This window comes from Ailuropoda melanoleuca, chromosome 7, assembly GCF_002007445.2.
Source record: "Ailuropoda melanoleuca isolate Jingjing chromosome 7, ASM200744v2, whole genome shotgun sequence".
Taxonomy (NCBI): Eukaryota; Metazoa; Chordata; class Mammalia; order Carnivora; family Ursidae; genus Ailuropoda; species Ailuropoda melanoleuca.
The window spans coordinates 722,386-741,279 of record NC_048224.1 but is presented as its reverse complement, the minus strand read 5'-3'; the positions used below and the strand labels follow the sequence as shown (position 1 = coordinate 741,279).

The 18,894-nt window shown below is 41.4% G+C and overlaps 1 protein-coding gene across 5 annotated transcripts in view; it reads right to left on the bottom strand.

Annotated features, from left to right (window-relative positions):
• KDM4C (lysine demethylase 4C) overlaps window positions 1-2,474 on the bottom strand; it is a 502,429-nt gene extending 499,955 nt beyond the window's left edge. For 3 of the 5 annotated variants that reach the window (XM_034663834.1, XM_034663842.1, XM_034663838.1), the window contains exon 1: window positions 1,954-2,079. The gene's annotated coding sequence lies outside the window, so the exon portion shown is untranslated. Of the gene's footprint in view, window positions 1-1,953; window positions 2,080-2,307 lie in introns of those variants that run through there. The other 2 variants (XM_034663835.1, XM_034663840.1) reach the window with 1 other exon arrangement.
• Window positions 2,475-18,894: the final 16,420 nt, after the last annotated feature.

The window sequence follows — 18,894 nt, the reverse complement described above, 5'->3', positions numbered from 1 at the left end:
GGCTATGTATAAACTACCAACTAGTTGTCTTTGGGAAGGGGTCCACTGGAAATTGAGCAAATAGGTTGCAAGGATGTGACATAGATTTTTCACTATATACTTCTCTACATTATAATTTTTTAATTGTATGACTATAAAAACTTTTACCAAACTTAGGTTAAAAATAGATCGGATTTTTAGGAAGCTGGCTGGCTCACTCAGTTGAGCATGTGACTCTTAATCACAGGATTGTTAAGTTTGAGCCCCAAGGTGGGCGTAGAGATTATTTTAAAAAATAAATAAAAGTCTTTAAAAAAAATAGGTGGGATTTTTAAAAATCACTAAAACTCTTACCCTTAATAGAAGTTTTTTTTTACTCTTAAGATTTTATTTATTTATTTGTGAGATAGAGAGAGAGAGCGAGCGCACAAGCAGGGGGAGCACAGGAACAGGGAGGAAACAGGCTCCCTGCAGAGCAAAGAGCCAGAGCCACCAAAGCCGGATGCAATACTCCATCCCAGGACCCTGGGATCATGACCTGAGCAGAACACAGACACTAACCAACTGAGGCATCAAGGCGTCCCACCCTGAATAGAAGTTTTGAGAACAATTCCTCAGAATTAAGTTTGATTAACTATGAAGGAAAAGCAGGTCTGTTTGTAACTCCTGACGGGAATGAAGTGTATTGAATGCCTTATTTCACAGTTTTGGGTTTTTTAAGCAGCCTCTACACCCAGCACAGAACCCAAGGTGGGGCTTGAACTTAATGACCCTGAATTCAAGACCTGAGATCAACAGTCACTTAACCAACTGAGCCACCAAGGTGCCCCTATTTCATGGCTCAGAGTGAAAATACATTGGCTTGAATTGCAGACATCTCAACAGCAATTGCACAGGGCTATCAATATCAGCATCTGTCAGATAAATCACCTATTTGATATTTAAACCAAACATAAAGGAGCCATTCATCCATTCAGTAGAAACACATTCCACAATATGCTAGACTGGATAATAAAAGTGTTTTCTAAAAGTTAAACTTCAGTAAAAGACAAACAGGCAGCTATTTATTTTTAAGCATTTCCTTAAAAGTATTACTTTTTCATGACATTTGAAATCATCAAACAGCCTCATCTGTATTTACTGAAACAGGAATTCCGCTGTTGAATGTCTGCAGCAGAAACAATTTCACTGTGAAATGGCCTTCTTGTTGCTAATAAAAATATTCTTGTTCTTGGGGCGCCTGACTGGCTCAGTCTGTAGAGCATGTGGCTCTTGATCTCAGGGTCCTCAGTTTGAGCCCCACCTTTGGTGAAGATTACTTTAAAAATATATATGCTCTTGTAAGAATCAGGTTTTGCTTAGTTGGGAATGCCAAGTCAGTACAAGGGGGGAAAATATGTTCTAGTAACAGTAAAACTAGTAACTAGAAGAAAATATTTTTGAGATTTTTGAAGCATTTGTTTCAACAAAGTAGCAGGAGAGGGTAAAAAATACCATGTCAAATCGAATCAGGTATCATGAGACGCTGGGGGATGCTAAATACAATAGTAAGGATCTAGAGAGAGCAGCGGTGGATTAGTCCTAGCACCATGGGGTGAGCATGGAAATTACGTACAAGTAGCGAGGTATTTCCGAACTGGGTAGCTAAAAGTCTAAGAAACAGGCCAACTTTTATTCACATTAGCGGAAAGAGGTTGGGCTGTGGTTCTCCTAGGTGTGAGAATACGGTCGTGGGAAGCAGGCTCACTCCCGATAACCCAAGGGAAAGGGGAGATGACGGCGACATAGCCTCATCACGCACCACTAGCACGCGCGCTCCCCACGCTAGCTCCGGTTCTCGACAGAACACCGAACGCAGGCCCTAAGCCCCGGCAGCACAGCCCCGCCTGTCACACCCTTCCTTCAACCCTGGGGGCGGGGACGGAGGGAGAGCTAGCGACCGCGATAGTCTCATCAGGAGGGGGGAAAAACTACCCTTGAGCGCCAGCTCCCGGACAACCTCCTCAAGAGCCCAAGGAAGGGCGCGTTTCTGGACTCCAAAGGAAGAAATGGTGGAAATAGGGTTTAGAAGACTTAATGCAAGCGGCAGTCGTATGCTGCGCATGCGCCAACAATGGGGGACCCATAGCTGGCGGGAAAGTAGAAAGGCGGTAACGGCATACGCCCCCTACAGGCTGGCAGTCTCCAAAGTTGCACACGACGCCACAGTCACGTGACAACAGAGCCAGAAGGCTGTCATATGACCCTCGCCCTCGTTGGACCAGGGGGAGATATGGCAATTAGCGAGTCAGTCTGATTGGTTTCAGGCCCCGGGTTAGATTCTGTTACCTTTAGCAGCACCTAAACTGGCGCCATCCTCTAGCATCTTCTTGCCCCCTACAAATGGGAACGCCCCCCCTTCTAAATAGAGGGCAGAGATGTTTGAGCAGGGAAGAGGAACAGACGCACAGGGTACTCTGCAGAAGCCCGCCCTGACGCACTAAGCTTCGACATACTGACGCATGTCCCACGATGCAATAGGCTTTGCTGCGGTCCTATGGGTACTCTGCTGCGTGGCGACGTCAGAACGCCGCTTCCGCAGGAAGGGGCTCTGAAGGCCGGACGGCGCCCTGCGTGGTTACGCCACTTCTTCCTGGCCGGAAGTGACATGTTTTGTGCGCGTTTTCCTCAGTTCTGTGGTGCGAGGTTTCTGCCGTCCGCTTCCCGGAATAAAGAAGTTATGGGCAGGTACATGTTTTCCCGTGCGGAGGGAAATAGAACACTGAAATCGTTTAAAAACAAATTGAAAAGAGTAGTACAAAGTCTTCCCACGAAGAAGACTCCAGGCTACCCTGATTTCCTTGAAAAGTTAAGCCAAACATTTTAGCAGGATAACTTTGCTGTCTTAATCGGGTACTTCCAAAATGGGAAAAGGGAGACAGACACAGGGAACACTTCAACGCTTCATGAGGTTTAGCATAACCCTGGTAGGAAAACCAGACAAAGATACCAAATTAATGAATGATTATATGCTACTTTTGCTCATGAACGTAGATATAAAAACCCCTAAGCAAAATGTTAACTAATTCCAGTATTATATAGAAAGAGCAATACATTATATGCAAGTTAGATTGTTTTAACATCAAATTCAAGATATTAATGGGTTAGTGGAGAAAATGTCCTCTCAAAAAATGTAGAAGAAATTATTAAACACTCATAATGAATGCTCATGGAAAACCAGGAATAGAAGGGAAATTAATCTGATAAAAGGTATCTGCAAAATTGAAAGCTCTCTCTTACTTACAATTTTTTTGTTGACTGACCTCGGTCCTTTGACACTACAGTTTCCTCCAGTTTGGATTTTGCATATATATAATTGCATATATATGGAGCATTTCAACATGTTCCTCTGTCCTATTTCCTGCTAATTGGCAGTTGAGTTATTTTATTTCTTCAAACATAGAAGTCATAGTTGTTTTGTAATCTGTCTCATAATTCTGATGTCTCAGTTATTTTCTGGTTCCTTTGTGCTGCCTGATATTTCTGCTGTATATTGTCCATAGTGTCTAGTTTCCTTGTGTGTTTGCTTCTTATCTTTAAAAAACTGTTTGTGAGAAAAAGTATTTCTGGCTTCTTGCAAAAAGGTGTTTTGTTTGCCTTGAAGCCTTCTCAGACCGTTTTCATGGGTTGAGGTTCCTTGAGTCATTGCTAACCCAGGCTACAAACCTAAGCAACAGCTGTGCAGTGGCCACATCTCAAAGATGGGATGGGAAGGGGTGCTTTTTTCCTCCTTTTATAGTCAATGTAAAAAACAATCATTCTTAAAGTTCTTGGATACTGGTTCACCCTTATCCTTAGGTTATAGCCAGTGGAGTCCCAATTTAATATAGGCGGAGTCACCTAATAGCATTTTCACCTTGGGTAGCCCTGTACCTTGGCTGCTCTTTCCATGCTCAGTGAAGCTACTGCAAACAATACTAGATGTTCCCTATCTAGGAAATGTCCTCAAGGCAAGAGTAGCTTTTGTGCTTCTATACCTTCATTTGCTCTTCTGGGCTTCCACCCTCTGTTAGCTTTTGGCAATAGTTCCTTAAATCTTGTCAGCAATTTTGTGCCTTGGAGGAATTTTTATTTATGTTTATATAGTCATGATCTATGGATATATTGATCTTAATAACCTAGCCTATCATAACTGGAAATAGAAATTTGAGATTTAATTCATTTTCTTCATTCTCTCAGTTTTTATATCTGAAAACACCTTGCTGAATGTTACATTCGTGCATCACACTTTTTTCTTACCTGTGTGCTTTGTAGGCTATTGGTCCATTTTCCTTTAGCGTTAAATTTTGATATAGAGATTGCTAACAGCCTGATTTCCCCTATCCTTTATAGTTGACATGCTCTTTTTGTATGGATAAACCACCTTTTTCAGGTCAAACTTGAAGAAAATTTTCTATAGTGAGTCTCCCTCAGAGAATAAGTAGGCAAAGAACAACCTCCAACACAAAGAGAATTCAGCCAATCAGCTACATTTCTTTTGTTCTAGTTTTATATATTTAGCAGTCACATGCACAAATACATGACCAAAGATGCCAATATGGATAATTATGGACATTCATCATTTATTGAGTGCCTACTATGTGCTGTTAACTGTGGTATATGCTTGGTTTATAGCTTTGAACATAATAAGATATAAATCCTTGATCTCATTGACCTCACAGTCAACCCAAAGAACTAGATATTCAATAACCAAACAACTGTTATTTAATTAGGGTTGTGATAAGTACAGCCATGACAAAGTACAGGATGTTATGAAAGTATACAACAGAAAGACCTAACCTAGTTTGCAAGATTTGGATAGGTGTCAGTGAATAAGTCACAAATTAGAGACCTGAAGTATTAGGAGGAATCAGTCAGGTGGAAAGTTGTGGAGTGAGCCTTGTGGTCAGAGGGAACATGCTGTGCAAAGGTCCTGAGGCTGAACAAAGCTCAATGACTTCCAGGAGCAAAAAAAAATCAGTGCTATTGCAGCATTATGAACAAAGAGGAGGGTTGTCAAGATGAATCTGGAGAGACAAAGCCCAGGTTTTACAGGCGTTGTGGGCAACATTAAAGAATTGTGACTTCATCCTGATAGTAGGGAACATTATTAGAAGTTTTCTTATTAGAAGTTTTTTAAGTTAGAGATTTGATCATATTTTTGTTTTTATAATACGGTATCATTCTAACTGCAAATGGAGGATCAACATGGGCACAAGTAGAAATGAAGACTTCAGTTTGGAGATAATTTTAGGTGTCTGACATCATGAAGTCATTTTGAACTACAGTGGTGATAGTAAAGATCTAGAGAAGTGTACATATTCACAAAACATTGAGAAAGTAGGATGCTTGGGGTGTAGGGATAGTAAGATGTGATGAGGCGATTGAGAGAGTTGCCAAGCTTTTTTGAAGAATTCTGAGATTCCTCTCACTTCCACCAAGAAAAAAAACTCTATATTGTCTTTGTGGAATAAGGCTGTACTTTTTAGGAAATGGTAAACTTTGAAAGTTTGATCAATATGAAACTTAACAGAGGCAAACAGGCAGAGGGGGAAGGAGGGAAATCCTTGTAAAAGGAGCTGTGTAAAAGCTATATAGCTTTGGGGGCTCCTAGGGAAATGGGAAGAGTTAGAAGAGTTCCAATTGAGGACTTACTTCCTGTCCTTAGCACTTAGCTGTGCTCTCACATGCCTTCCTTTGCCTTTCATGGACCCCAGGTGTCATCCTGATTTCTAGGATCTAGCCTCCTTATCTGGCCCTCACCACGGTCGCCAGCATCCCTTTTGTGACCTAGGCCTTCTCCTCCCTTTGGATTGAGCTCTACCTAGTTCCAGCCTCTGAGGCTAAAGCACCATACCTTCTCTCCCCTGATTGGGCAAGACTGTTCCCTGGTTAATAACTATGAGTTATTGAGCATCTACTCCATGCCATCCACTTTACTCTGCATGGAAGCTACATTTCACTTAATCTTAACAACTTTGAGAGAGAAGCATTATCACTTTTTCCACCTTCAAGATGAGGAAAATGTGTAAACAAGGTCAAGGACTTTAAGTGCATAGCCCAAGATCACAATTCCTGTACTTAGCAGATCTGGGTTTCCAGCACTGGTCCACCCCATTCCAGAACCCTGACTTCACAGGGTGCTGTCTCTGGTTAATCTTTCCTTCAGATTCTTACCTCTGCCTGTGTTTGCAAACCCATCTAGAAATACTACTTGATTTTCTAACAGTTTCCTTTGTGTAAGCATTTAATTTGTCCTTCTTAACTGGAGACTACACCCTGATTCCTTCCAATTTTGTCATAATAGCACACAGGATGGGCCACAGCCCTGCCTCCAAGAAAGCAATTTCTATCAACTTCATTTGGAACATTGAAGACAAAAGGGTTAATTCTCAGGTAACTTTGGTGCTTAGTCTAATTGATCATTTATTTTCCTGTTAACTCTTTGTACCCTGTGCTTTCTTCAAGACTGTTGATTAAAGCTACTTTCCATTTTTACTGCTTATTTCTCTCCAAATGTTAACACAGAGATACATGTTAGGTTTAGGTGTATAGTTGTTTACCCCTGCATTATCTTACAATAGTAAATATCTGAACCAAACTATTGAGTCTGGTTAAATAACATGACTATCCATAAAGTGGAACTTAATGCAGCCATTAAAAAATTACAGAATAATAATTCTGTCATGGAAAATTGTTACCAATCCATCTCAAGTTGTTGTTTTTTTTTTTTTTTTTGTAAAGGCAACCAGGGCACCTGGCTGGCTCAGCCAGAACAGCATGTGCCTCTTGGTCGTGGAGTTGTGAGTTCGAGCCCCACACTGGGTGCAGTGTTTACTAAAAATAAGTAAATAAATAAAAAACTTTAAAAAAAAAGGCAACCAAACTGTGTGTTTAGCATGTTGCTACTTTAAAAATTATACAGGGGCACCTGGCTGGCTCAGTCCATAGAATATGCAACTCTTGATCTCGGGATCGTGAGTTCCAGCCCCACATTAGGTGTGGAGATTACTTTAAAAATAAAAAAAAACTTTAAAAATTGTGGAAATGCACTCACGCACACATTCGCAAATATAGATTTAAAACTTCACATACGCATCAGAATTTAAGAGAATTTTAGAAGGGCACCTGGGTGGCTCAGTCGTTAAGCGTCTGCCTTTGGCTCAGGGTGTAATCCCGGAGTTCTGGGATCGAGTCCCATGTCAGGCTCTTCTTCTGGGAGCCTGCTTCTTCCTCTCCCACTCCACCTGCTTGTGTTCCCTCTCTTGCTGGCTGTCTCTCTGTCAAATAAATAAAGTCTTTTTTAAAAAAAAAAAAAAAAAGAATTTTAGAGATTGGTGTTGCTTTTTGTTTCCTCTTGTTTTTAAAAAAAAACTTTTCAGCATTGAGCACAAGCTTATTTTTTAATTAAAAGTAACTAAAAATAACATCTCCATGATTTCTACAACTGTGAAACCTATGATTAGTTTCAGTTCTCGTGAAGATAAGAATATAGAGGGGCACCTGGCTGGCTGGCTCAGACAGTAGAGCATCTGACTCTTGATCTCAGGCTGCTGAGTTTGAGCCCCATGTTGGGTATAGAGATTACTTTTAAAAATAAAAAATAGGGGCGCGTGGGTGGCACAGCGGTTAAGTGTCTGCCTTCGGCTCAGGGCGTGATCCCGGTGTTATGGGATCGAGCCCCACATCAGGCTCCTCCGCTATGAGCCTGCTTCTTCCTCTCCCACTCCCCCTGCTTGTTCCCTCTCTCGCTGGCTGTCTCTATCTCTGTCAAATAAATAAATAAAATCTTTAAAAAAAATAAAAATAAAAAATAGACAAGAATGTAGGATGCTTTTAGTAGGTTAGTATTTTATTATTTATTTGTCATTTTCCATTTAAATTACTATCATCTGGTTCAATTCTTACAAAGTTGAATTAAGTCAATTTGTGCTTAGCATCTGTTGTTTCTGACTTAGGTATTTGAAAGTCTGGGTTCAGGTCTCAATGGTACAATTTATTTTTTAAAAAGATTTTATTTATTCATGTGTCAGAGAGAGAAAACACAAGCAGGGGGAGCGGCAGGCAGAGGGAGAAGCAGGCTCCCTGCTGAGCAATTAGGCTGATGTGGGACTCCATCCCAGGACCCTGAGATCAGGACCTAAGCCCAAGACAGACGCTTAACTGACTGAGCCACCCAGGAGACCCGGTACAATTTATTTTAAGGACATTACTATGCCGAGGGTTTTGTGTTTTTTTTGGTTTGCTGTTCTACCACTAGTAGAAATCTATAAGGATATTAACCACAGTTTGTGGGCTGTCTGGGATTTCCAAATATTTAAACAAACATTGGAATATAGATGAAGAAGTGTAGAGCTTGACATTGATAGACATGGGTACAAATCCTAATTCTTTTCTCAACTAGATTTAAAAAAGCAGGCAAGTTAAACTGTCTAGGCCTCTATTTTCTTATTTTTAAAACGGGGGGAGTAATATTAACTCAGAGGGGTCTGGGGATACCTGAATTAGAGTATGTCTGTTTAGAGAGACTGTTACATGACAGGTGCTCAAATAAACACCTGTGTTCTCACTCCCCTTCCCAACAGAAGCCACATGTACCTGTAGGAAGGATTCACAGAATAACCCAAATTTCATTTCTTTGACTTTGGTTGCAATTATATCAGTTTACTATGGGGTCATTTCTGTTAGAATTCTAGGGAAATTTCCAGTTTCTCAGTTACCACCTCATTACTGTCAAAGTTGTACTTTAGGTAATCAAAATTTCCCCAAATCTGGGCTCCAATAACAAAACAGTGTTAGGGTCCTTACTTAGAAGGAAGCATAGTCGTCTGTTGGGATATTGCTAGCTTTTTGAAGCGAACACTAGATGGCAGCATTCAGGCAGGATTTTCTATATCAGACCTAATGGGCTGCTCCCCCACCGACCCCCACACCCATACTTTCTTACCCCCCAACGAAACAAAAGCCCAGCGATCTTCCTGCTTATCTCAGTTTGAACAGTAATCGAGGGACAGTATTTGACAGTATTTGCCAGGGCCTACACTAAAAGAAGTACACTTGGTAGGGGAGGGGAATAATAATAAAAGCTTATATAGTATTTACTTGTGCCAGGCACTATTCTGGTCACTTTTACATATGGTAAAGCAAAGAGTAAATAAACTTAGAAATTTTTTTTAAGATTTTATTTATTTGAGAGCGTAAGAGAGAGATCACGAACAGGGGGGAAGGATAGAAGGAGAAACAGAGTCTCCGCTTAACCGACTGAGCCACCCAAGTGCCCTAAACTTCGAAATTTCTTAGCAATTAAATTCCTTAGAAAAAGTGGGGATGCCTGGCTGGCTCAGTCAGTGGAGCACACCACTCTCGATCCTGAGTTTGAGAGTGCGAGCCCCACGTTGGGGGTAGAGTTTACTTTGAAAAAAATCATAATAGGGACGCCTGGGTAGGTAAGTCAGTTGAGTGTCTGATGGCTCAGGTCATGATCCCAGGGTCCTGGAATGGAATCCCACATCGGGTCTCCTTGCCCAGCAGGGAGCCTGCTTCTCCCTCTGCTTGCGGCACCCCCTACTTGTGCTCTCTTTCTCTCTGACAAATAAAAATAAAATTAAAAAAAAATACTAAATTTTTAAAAACCACAGTTATTTCATTTTTGTCATAGACTTTTTTCCCCCAGTTTTTTCCTTCTTTACCTTCCTTTATTATTCATGCTTTCAACGAAACAAGTATTTTTAAAGCATGTACTGTGTTTGAGATACTGAATGTGTCACTTTGGGCCCATGGATGGGACAGTAAAATAATTCGTATAAGGTTAAGCCTCTAACTCTCTGTAAACTGAAGAGGAAAGAAGACGTGTAAGTTAATAAGAGGACAAGGTGAACTATACATCGTGTGCATTTTATTTTCACAAAAGTTCTATTGAATGGTAAAGGAGGTATGAATTATCTTATAATGGGGTAAGCAGAACAATAGAAAAAGGGAATTACCATGTATTGAAAGTTTACTATATGCCAGGACCCTGATAGGCACTTTACATACACCATTTCATGTATTTTCTTTTTTGAAAATTTATTTTCATTTATTTGGTTGTTGATATTCCCATTTCCAGGTGAGGAAATTGAGTCTTCAGAAGACTAAGTAACCTGCCCACAGCTACACAGGAAGGGGTAGAATAAGGTATCATGCATGAGTAACAATTACTGCTCTTTGTTGCAACTTAAAAAAAGAATACAGATAGATTTTCAGGATATAAAGTGATAGATGCGCATTAGAGAATGGTAGAGTTTTGATAGGACAGATGGAGGTGGAAGGGTGGCCTGGGCACAGCATGGACAAAGATTCAGAGACCAGAGGAATGTGTGTAGTCAGTTAGGAATGTCTGTAAAAAGTGCCCTTTTTAAAGTGGTGAAGAGAGAGTTTAAAAATCTACTCAGAGATAGAAGATACCGGTGAAGCAGATCACTGAGGGCGGGTCTCCATCTTGACCCAGCACTGCCCTGTAGTTCAGCCCCTGTTTGTTTTCTCTGCTGCCTTCCACATTCTAATCTTATCCACAGAGCTCAGACAGGGAAAGGACATCAAGTTCTGATCTCCCACATATGAATAGTTTTGACTTTTTCCCCTTCAACACGCACTTTTTGACTGTAACCCCACTGTATGCTAAGCACTGGGCTGTAAGGTGATTGTGCATATGCCAGTTATATTGGGTCCTGCCTTGGTCCTTCCCTCCAAATCCCTGTTAAATTGTCCATTACTAGAGGACAGTAGGGGACACGTGGGCCAGTACCTTTCTATTTCTTGCACATGCAGAGTGGTTAAAGCACAGATTTTTAGAGTCAGATAGACCCACATTTGATGAAATGGGGTAAGAGAAAAGTGAAAATCCCAGCAGTAGATCCCATATTCTAAAAAAGCTAGTGCCCAGGATGACAGCAACTCTATGCTAATGGCTTTCTCTGCCTCTATGTGCTTTTGCATGTACGTAAATATGTGAGCACAGCCTCTGGCTGCTGAAGCCCCTGAAAGCACATGGTCTCTGCCTCTGTGTCTGGGAAGTCTTCAGCCTTTGACTGCTGCCTGACCCCTCCTGACTTTGAGCTTTTCTGACTCTCAGTCTGCTTTCATACTGGGTTGATTAACCTAGAGGAGATAGGAGAGTTGATGGTTAAAAGGAAGACTGTATGCCCCAAATAAGGGAGTCATAAAGTAATTGACAATGAAAATGTTAAAGGAGCAGGACCCCGCAGGGAGTGAATGAAATCAGGCTGCACTGAAGTGGAAATTTTAATTAAAAAGGGAAGATATGACCTATATTGTACAGGCTCCTGGTTGTCCTTGTCCTCAGGTCAGAAGCTAATATGGTGTTTCTATAGAGAGAAGACTTGGAGGAGGAGAGTCACCTTTGGGGTCATGAGTGAGTTCCTTTTTTTTTTTTTTAAGTTTATTTATTCATTTAATTAAATACATCCAACATGGGGTTTGAACTCACAACCCTGAGATTAAGAGTCACATGCCTTTCAAACTGAGCCTCTCAGGCACTGCACAAGTGAGTTCCTCTTAGGACCTGCTTATTGCTCCTCAGAGCTAGAGGGAGCATACCCAGACCAGGCCTAGCATTCCTCTGACGCTGCATCTGCCCTTCTGACCCATTGCCTAGAACTGGAAGAGAATGCTAGCCCTGGGGTAAGGTCAGAGATGCTGGAGACCCAAGGATTCCCAACTGGATGTTGATGAGCCAGAATGCCACAGTGGCGTGGGCCTTTCTGATTCCATGTAGGGACTGTGGTTAATAAGAAATATATTTGGTCTTTGTCCCTGGTTCCTGGCACAAAGCTCCCAAAACCCTTGGAATTTCCAAAGTGAGAGTAGGCGTTTTTTTCTTGTTTTATTCCTAAGTGAGGGTAGGTTTTTTTGTTTTGTTTTTTGTATTTCTTTTATTTTTTTGTTATGTTAGTCACCATACAGTACATGATTAGTTTTTGATGTTGTATTCCATGATTCATTGTGTGCGTTTAACACCCAGTGCTCCATGCAATACTGCCCTCCTTAATACCCATCACAGTGCTAACCCATTCCCATTCCCCCACACACACCAAAGCCCTCAGTTTGTTTCCCAGAGTCCATAGTCTTTCATGGTAAGAGTACTTTTTAAAACTCTTTTGGAAGTTATTCATAAGGGCAACCCCTTCGGATCCCCTCCCTTCTTGGGAGTTTTTACTATCACTTTGCTGTTGCTCAATAAACCTTGCTTTGCTGCCCACAAAAAAAAAAAAAAAAGGTTGTTCATGAGAAGTTCCTTTTTAGCATATCTAAGTTTATGCTGATGAGGTAACTTAGGGTGGGGCCCCTAGATAGCCTCAGGATGGGACTAGTCACCAGAGAGACCAAGTGATTAGAGAGTTGGAACTTTCAGCCCCACCCACTGGCTTCTAGCGAGGGGAAGGTAGAGGGGGATGCTTCAGATTAAGCTCTATAAAAACTCTTGACAAGATTTGATGAGCTGCTGGGTTGGTGAACATATCCAAGTGCAGGGAGGCTGGCACACCTTAATTCCACAGGGACGCAAGCTCCTGTATACCATTTCATCTGGGTGTTCACTGTACCTTATATTTTTTATTATTCCTTTCTTGAAGTTTTTATTTAAATTCTAGTAGTTAACATATAGTGTAATACTGGTTTCGGGAGTAGAATTTAGTAATTCATCACTTAAATATAACATCCAGTGCTCAACACAACAGGTGCACTCCTTAATACTCATCATTCATTTAGCCTGTCCCCCCCGCCCACCTCCCTCCATCAACCCTCAGTTTGTTCTCTATAGTTAAGTCTCTTATGTTTTGTTTCCCTCTCTTTTTTTTCTTTCTCTCATGTTCATTTGTTACGTTTCTTTTTTTTTTTTTTTTTTTTTTTTTTTTTTTTTTTTTAGATTTTATTTCTTTATTTGACAGAGATAGAGACAGCTAGTGAGAGAGGGAACACAAGCAGGGGGAGTGGGAGAGGAAGAAGCAGGCTCATAGCAGAGGAGCCCGATGTGGAGCTCTATCCCACAATGCCGGGATCACGCCCTGGGCGGAAGGCAGCCGCTCAACTGCTGTGCCACCCAGGCGCCCCCCCCCATTTGTTATGTTTCTTAAATTCCATTCACCATATCTTTTATAATACCTTTTATAATATGCTGGTAAATGTATGAAAATATTTCTCTGAGTCCTGTGAGCTGCTCTAGCTAATTAATCAAACCCAGGAGAGGGTCGTGGGAACCTTTTTATAGGTGGTCTGTCAGTAGCACAGATAACAATCTGGACTTGTAATTGGCATCTGAAGTTACCTGGGGGCAGTCTTGTGGGACTGAGCCCTTAACTTGTGGGATCTGATGATATCTCCAGGTCGATAATGTCAGAATTGAGTTAAATTTGTAGGACACCAAGTCGGTGTTACCTGAGAATTGGGGAATTCTTCGGTGGTGTTGGCAAACACTATAGGAGTCGATCCCCAAGGCTGAGCTGGACACATAGCTTTGGCAATGACTGACCTCATTCTGGCCCCAAATCCCTCCCCCCTCATCCCCTGCTGCAGGCCTTCACCTACTCCAGAATCTGAGAGTAATCCACTAATCTGGTCTCTAAACAGGGAACTACTTAGGAGCTTAGTTTTCCTGTTTAGCCTAGGGTGGGGGTGGGTGATCTACTTGGATCTTATTCCCTGGTTCCAATAAGTGGGATTCTGCCTAATTTTTAGCAATGGGCACTCTGTATCATTCAATTACCCTGCCACAGAAATTATCTTAAGTTCTAAGTGGATTTTCTATTACCCCAGTGTCTTTCTAGGGCCTCATGGAATTCTTACTATATTACTGGAGTATTTATTTCATCAAATTCAGGTGACTAGACCTTGCTTTAGAGTTACTGCTTGCTGACGCCAAGCTCTGACTGGTGGTGGTAAAAGATTCCCTCCCCACTCCATGGCAGTGGCTGTTGGTAACAGCTGATCCCCCCAGATTCCATCCTCCTAAAAGATCCCTACTCCCATTCTTACACCACTCCCTGAACTATGAACTGGCCCCATGACCCTTCTTCATCTTGCAGACTCTCCAAGCCCCTACTGGGGAGGCACCACCACCACTACCAGTCAGTCTCAGCCTGACAAAGTTAGGAGTTTTCATCTTATTTGCTTCATCTCCACTATATTCAGCCTTCTTCCACTCCACTTTTTAATGAGAACTGTGTTTGTCAAGGCTCCAGCTTCTCCAAATATGTGGATGAACTGTTCATCTTCTGATGTAGTGACTTTTTGTTTGATGCACTTCCTTTCTAAAAGGGGTAGAGGTTCCATCTGCTATTCCAGAGGTCATTTTTGTATAGATAATGAGATTTGAAAAAAAACTGCTAAGGGTTTATTTGCTCTTTTCACAAGCTGGCTACCTAATGAACTTTGGAATTGACTCTATGATACCTGTTGGTGTAAAGCTCTGACCAGAGAGTGCTGGATTACACCACCCTTGGCCAGCACCAGCCAGGAAACCCCATTTGAATGTGTTACCCATTGCCACAAGGGTCAGCCTGCTTTGAAAACTTGCTCCGTTGTTATTCCCTTAAACCACCATGGGATTTTCCTCCCTTTTTCATCACCAGACATCTAAAGACCGAAATGTGCTGCATCCCTTCCCTCATCACTCTCAATTCCAGCCCTGCAGGGACAGGCTCTAGACCTTGGGCAGTTGCCCTCTCAAAGGCCACAGGGGTGTCCTCAGTGCAAAATCTTTTCCTGTTTATCTTTCCCCTGACCTCTCTGAGGAATATGGGCACAACACACCTACCCACCCAATCCTGACATTTCTCCTTTTTGGTCTCCAGGACTCTCAGCCATCCTGTGTCTCCTCTTTATTTCTCAAGATTTTTCCTTGTTTCTTTCAGAGGCTTTACTCTCTCTCCTCAAATATGGATGCTCCGCAAGGTTTGATATGATCTGTTTGGTCACACGCCTTCCCAGAGACCTTGCTTGGACAGATATACTAACTCCCTCCCCTCCCCACTGGAAGTAGGTGGCTCTTAGGCCCAGATCCCTAGATCTGACCTCTGACCTTACCCTCACATTATCACTGGCCTGCTCTGTGCCTTCGGTTGAGTACCCTTCCCCTCTACTTCAAAGTCGCATTTTTGGAAGCAAAGTCAACTTTCTACACCCTAAACTCATTCTCCTCCTGGATAGCCCTAATTCTATTATGTGTGCCAATACCCTCCCATTTTCTAGACTCAATTTGGGAGTGGCCTTTGATTATTCCTTTCTCTTGTCTTTTACCTATATTATAGTAAGAGTGTTCATTATATCTTATAATATCAAGTACTACTTTTGTTTTTAAAAAAGTTTAAAAATATTTTCAGGAATGTATTTCCCCATCATGATTACCCTTCACTAATGTTAGGTTTAATTATGTACATTTAATTCATTGCTGGGTCAGTGTCTCCTTTTTAAATGAGACAACCATATATACTTCTTATTCTACTGTGAAGGTGTCCAATTCTCTTCTCCTTGGCTTGCTACAAATACAAAGGTTTTTTTCCCCAGCATGTAGTAGTGGCTGTGAGACCAATGAGTTACAAGAAGTCCATCGATCCATCTATTAGGTGAGGCTTTAAATATATGATGACTTGATTTCTTAATGCAATTCCTATGTTTTCTTATTAAGGGAACAGAATAATTTCCTCCCGGGAGATCCACAGTTTAACCATGTTTTCAGAGTGACCTACATCCTGGTCTCTCTGAGGTCAGAAAGACAATATTACAGCCTGCACATCTCCATGGATTTGTAGGGAGGAAGTGACTAAGCAAGGTCTCAAAAGCACAGAAAGCAGATTAGGGGTCACTAAGGTATAGGGGTAGGAATAAGGAGAAGTAACTGCTTAATGGGTATGGATTTTCCTTTTGGAGGGATGAAAAGGTTTTGAAACTGGATGGTGGTAGGGTTTGCACACATGGTAAATTTACTAAATGCCACTGATTTTTCACTTTTAAATGGTTAATTTTATGTAATGTGAGCTTCACCTCAATTAAAAAAATGTCCCACCAGCAGAAACATCATCCTGCCCCACCTGTTCTTCCCAGGAAGAGAGATGAGAGTATGGTAGCAGGGGCATGTATATACAGGAATCACAAACTGATGAACACCAAGATTTCTCCGCCCTCTTTCCTTCTCCTCTTCCATGTTTTACTTAGGGGTATTGATTGTAAAATGGACTGGACTCACGTCAGACCCTAGAGAAAAGGAAAGAAGTCTGTAATAACTTAAGAAAAGCATGTCATAAAAATATTTTGATAATTACAAAGGCAGACAAAGTACATATGAATAAAGAGTTAGTTACTAGATACAAACAAAAATTCATTGGTATATAGCTTTTTAAAAAAATATTGGAGTACAGTTGACATACAATGCTACATTAGTTTCAGGTGTACAACATAGTGATTCTGTGTGTAACATATGTTCTGCTATGCTCACAAGTGTAGCTACCATCTATCACCATACAACACTACTGCAATACCATTGATTATATTTCCTATGCTGTAGCTTTTATCCCTGTGGCTTATTCTAGCTTTAAAATTATTATCATTAAAAATAAAGTTCCCAAATAATGTTCTGGCTTGTATAATTCTGAGAAAAGGAGATTCAGCAATTCATCCAGAAAAATCACGGCTATGATTGCCTTCTTTGTATTCACACCATCAGGACTTTCTGAATCCCTCACCTTGAATCACTGTAAAGACTCTCAGCTATTCCATAGCCGCCAAGATCATTTCCTTTCACCAAGAGACTCTGCAAAACCTCTCTCCATGCTAAAAGGAAGATCCTGACTGACCTTAAATTTTTGGGCCTCTTCTGCCTACAGCTGGGATCAGTCGCCCTGTACCTCCAGGCTCAGCCTGGGTTCTCAGTTGCTAGGACAATTCCAAACTTTGAGCATGTGGCAGGGCTTGCCTGAGACGTGGTGCACCCCACTTATGCTAATAATTTGGAGTTCCTTTTGATATTTTTTCAACATTTATTTCATGGGTGTTGCATTGGTGCTTTTAGACAATGTTTGCTATTCTTTTAATTTTCCCTCAAGGGGGTGGAACCAGTGGGTTTGGGTAGGCATGTAAGTGGCTCCTTATGGAAACCTGTGTGAAAGGGTGCCCTGGTACTGGCTCATTCCTGATGGTTTATTCCCATAGGATTGGTGCTCAGGTCAGAGTTGGAGTGGCCTGCCTTGATCTGGATCTTGCGTAAGAAATTGGGGGGAGCTTTACATCTTGTTAAATGTTAATGGCATCAGATTAGCTCTGAAGCTCCCTATCTGTGGTATTCAATAATGAAGATATGTGTTAGGCCTTGGGGTGGTGACTAAACTAGCCCAATATCCTACTGATGTCCTCCTGACATTTAGTATCCTGAACCTGACATTACTCTGAACTTACCATATTCTCAGGTCTTTTGAATTATATGGCTTTTGCCATTTTGAATCCTGTAGGCATGTCTGACAAGATTTCGAGACCAAAAAGGTCTTGATCCTCTTGCATCATGTTGACTTAACTGAAGTTAGGAAATTGTAATGCAAGCAAATAATAGCAATCTCTATAAATATTTGGGGTTGTGAACATGAATGCTTTGGCAGTACAGGAAGAGGAAAGGAAGGGAAAGGAATCTTTCATTTATTCATAACTCACAATGATTGCATTTTACTAATGAGGAATAGAGGCAGAGCAAGGTTAAGATCTGCTAAAACACACACTTCCAGTAAGTGGCAAGCCAGGACTCAGCTGCTAGGATTGCTGTCACAGAGCTGTTTCTGCTCTGCCTCTCACAGCAAATGCTCATTTGCTTGAGGTATCTCCCTTGCTTACCGAGAACATCAATGCCTTCTGTGTGATATTTTTCCCTTTACAAAGCACATTGCATTTTTTAAAAATAAGTTTTGTTTTTTAAAAAAATTCAAGGAGAAGAGAGAGAACAAGAAAAGTCTATTTCTATTGGATCTATAGTAAGAGCAGTATTTATTATTTATGCAATGAAATTTACAATTTGAGCAAGGCTGTCAGAGTTAAAGTGGTTGTGTTGAGCTGGTGGCTAGTTCTGCATTGGAATCCTGCTATGCATGCAGGGTCAGCCCAGGTCTGAAAGCAACTGCTACTACCTCATATTGCCTGCCCTTAACAGTGAATTAGCGGCCTTCTGGTTGCTGAATCAGTCTTTTTTTTTTTTTAATGTTTTTTTATTATATTATGTTAGTCACCATACAGTACATCCCTGGTTTCTGATGTAAAGTTCGGATGATTCATTAGTTGCGTATAACACCCAGTGCACCATGCAATACGTGCCCTCCTTACTACCCATCACCAGTCTATTCCATTCCCCCACCCCCCTCCCCTCTGAAGCTCTCAGTTTGTTTCTCAGAGTCCATAGTCTCCCATGCTTCATTCCCCCTTCTGATTACCCCCCCTTTCTTTATCCCTTTCTTCCCCTATCGATCTTCCTAGTTCTTATGTTCCATAGATGAGAGAAATCATATGATAATTGTCTTTCTCTGCTTGACTTATTTCACTTAGCATTATCTCCTCCAGTGCCGTCCATGTTGCAGCAAATGTTGAGAATTCGTTCTTTCNGGAACTCGATCTTTCTGATAGGATGTGGAGAAAGGGGATCCCTCCTACATTGTTGGTGGGAATGCAAGTTGGTACAGCCACTCTGGAAAACAGTGTGGAGGTCCCTTAAAAAGTTAAAAATTGAACTACCCTATGACCCAGCCATTGCACTACTGGGTGTTTACCCCAAAGATACAGACGTAGTAAAGAGAAGGGCCATATGCACCCCAATGTTCATAGCTGCATTGTCCACAATAGCCAAATCATGGAAGGAGCCGAGATGCCCTTCAA